This window comes from Hylobates moloch, unplaced genomic scaffold (genome assembly GCF_009828535.3).
Source record: "Hylobates moloch isolate HMO894 unplaced genomic scaffold, HMol_V3 SCAFFOLD_13, whole genome shotgun sequence".
Classification (NCBI taxonomy): Eukaryota; Metazoa; Chordata; class Mammalia; order Primates; family Hylobatidae; genus Hylobates; species Hylobates moloch.
This window is the reverse complement of record NW_026652288.1, coordinates 24,663,069-24,665,842: the sequence shown is the minus strand read 5'-3', so window position 1 is coordinate 24,665,842 and position 2,774 is coordinate 24,663,069. Positions and strand designations below refer to the sequence as shown.

General features: G+C 45.5%; 1 protein-coding gene across 3 annotated transcripts in view; it reads left to right on the top strand.

Moving 5' to 3' along the window:
- Positions 1-2,774, top strand: part of DNAJC27 (DnaJ heat shock protein family (Hsp40) member C27) — a 28,803-nt gene that overhangs the window by 329 nt on the left and 25,700 nt on the right. The window contains exon 1 of one of the 3 annotated variants that reach the window (XM_032172403.2): positions 135-261. The exons of the other annotated variants lie outside the window; for them this stretch is intronic. The gene's annotated coding sequence lies outside the window, so the exon portion shown is untranslated. Of the gene's footprint in view, positions 1-134; positions 262-2,774 lie in introns of those variants that run through there. 3 annotated transcript variants of the gene reach the window in all.

Here is a 2,774-nt window from a genome sequence, read left to right as displayed (position 1 = left end):
GTGAGTACAGCGCGCCGGGAGGGGCGGGCCCGAGCGTGGCGGGGCGACGTGTCCATTGGCTGGAAGGGCGGCCACTCAACAGCCTGGGGCCCGGCCTCCTCTCCGCCCCCGAGCAGGCCCGGGTCTCCGCCGAGGGGTGCGGCTCCGCGAACGAAACTCCGCGACCTTTTTGACCTTTGCGTTGCCCCTCGTCCTCCGACGTCACTCTCCCGGAGATGGTGTCTGGGATGGCCTCTAAGCCTTGAATGTGCCCCCAAAAGAGTAAGGAGGCCTGGGTCCCCATGAGGGGCCGTCGGCCTAGATACCTTGCCCGCGTTCTAGGGGGCCGTCCGGGACCGGGAAGTGGAGGATGAAAGTTTAGTTCCCCCAGCCGGGCCTGGGAGCCGGCGGAACGGCATGGGGTGCGTGTGAGAATTTGGGGTTCGCGAAATGGTGCCCGGCAACCCAGACTCTGCATTCCCGTCACGAGAGAGCGTAACTGACGTTGACGTGTTTCACAGGGGAGGTGCAAGGGATGGCCGGGGTCCGGCGCTGTTTTGTTTTGCGTTGTGTTTTGTTTCTGGTGGTGTCCCCATATCTGTTAGTTCCACCGCCCTTCTCTCTGCCCCATCTGTGGTTCATCAGCTATAAACTCTCCTTTAGAATGTGGGGAGGGAAGGCCAGAGGTAACCTGAGGACTTTTCCCTTATGAATTCCAAGACGGCCTCCTCTTCACTCAAATTCTTTCCTTTTGGGCAGTTGGAAGCTGTTGGTTAAGAACTTCCCAAGGTCATCAAATCAGTGACCGAGAAAAGATTAGAACCTAAGTCTTCACATTCCCACTGCGGTGCTCTTTCCATCGTTGTATGCGTTCAAAATCAACTCCGGAAGAGCTGTTAAGGCAGTGCCTAGTCCAGTGCCTGGCACCCAGGAGATGCTCAGTAAATGTTTACTTAGTGTTTTTTATTTCTATGTAGCATGATCCCGTACTACTTATGTGTGTATGTGCTAGCATAGTATTCACTGAAAGTCAACATTTTTTTGAACGTCAGCTGTGTACGAGGTTTTTGTTTGTTTGTTTTTTTAAGCCTTTAGGGACTGGGCACGGTAGCTCAGGCCTGTAATACACCAGCATTTTGGGAGGCCGAGGCTGGCGGATCACTTGCGATCAGGAGTTCATGACCAGCATAGTGAAACCATGTCTCTACTAAAAATGCAAAATTAGCCAGACATGGTGGTGCACGCCTTTAATCCCAGCTACTTGGGAGGCTGAGGCAGGAGAATCGCTTAAGCCGGGGAGGCAGAGGCTGCAGTGAGCCGAGATCACGCCATTGCACTCCAGCCTGGGCAGCAGAGTGAGACTCCGTCTAAAAAAAAAAAAAAAAGTAATTTTACTGTGCCTAATGATACAACATTAGAAGCAGCTCAGAATGCCTAGTGTCACCACATCTACTTAACATTTTTCTAGTTTTATTAGCCAGTGCAATTAGACAAGAGTAAGAGAATATAAAAATATTAGAAAAGAGAAGGTAAAATTAACATTATTTGCTAATAATGCGATTGTTTACCTGGAAACCCAAAGAGAAATAACTGAAAAACTATTAGAAACATTATAAAAATTCAATAAAGCAAAATTAATACCCACAAATTAATAACTTTATTGTGTCCAAATTATATTCAGTTGGAATATGTAATTGAAAAACAATTTTCCTTTATAGTTACAACAAAAATAAAGTTCCTAAGTTTAAACTTAACATGAAATAGGCAGCACCTATATGAAGACAAGTTTCAAACTCTACGAAGGGATATAAATTACTTAGGCAAATGGAAAGATATACTTTTTCCTTAGATAGGATTACGCAATATTGTATAGATGTGAATTACTCAACCTACAAATGAAATTCAATTCCAGTGAAAACATCAATAAGGGTTTTTTTTTTCCCAGAACATAATGCAAGACTACTAAAGTCTTTATGAAAAATTAATGTGAAAACAACAAGAAAAAAGAAGTGAAAGAAGACTAACTGTATCAGCCATTTAAAAATATTTTTCAGGCTGGGCGTGGTGGCTCACGCCTGTAATTCTAGCACTTTGGGAGGCCAAGGCAGGCGGATTGCCTGAGCTCAGGAGTTCGAGAGCCTGAGCAACATGGTGAAACTCCATCTCTACTAAAATACAAAAAATTAGCCAGGCGTGGTGGCGCACGCTTGTAGTCCCAGCTACTCAGGAGGCTGAGGCAAGAGATTTGCCTTGAACCTGGGAGGCGGAGGTTGCAGTGAGCCCAGATCGTGCCACTGCACTCCGGCCTGGGCGACAGAGTGAGACTGTCTCTAAAAAGAAAAAAAAAATTTTTTTTCACTGTGATGATGGTTTTTCAACGTTCACAATTTCCACCAGAAAGATTTTACTTAGTGTTGGGTAAACCTTCCTTGGATGTCTGTGAGAGCTTTGCATGCATTCGCATGTTGGTTTCTGTGATGTATACAAGTAGACCCCCATCTTACAAATAGGAAACTATGCCATGATACCTGAGCCTTGACACCATCACGTTCTCCAGTTTGTGTTTGGTGTTGGAAGTTAAAACATGATTCCCCTTTCAAGTTTGGTTCTTGAGAGACTCACATGGTGTTGCTCAAGTACGTTTTGTGACAGGCAATAGCATCTTAAGAATTCGTAAGTCCAAGAAGGGACTTGCACCTGATCTCCCTGAAGATCTCTACCATTTAATTAAGAAGTAGTTATTGTTCAAAAGCATCTTGAGATGAACAGAAAGGATAAGGATGCTAAATTCTGTC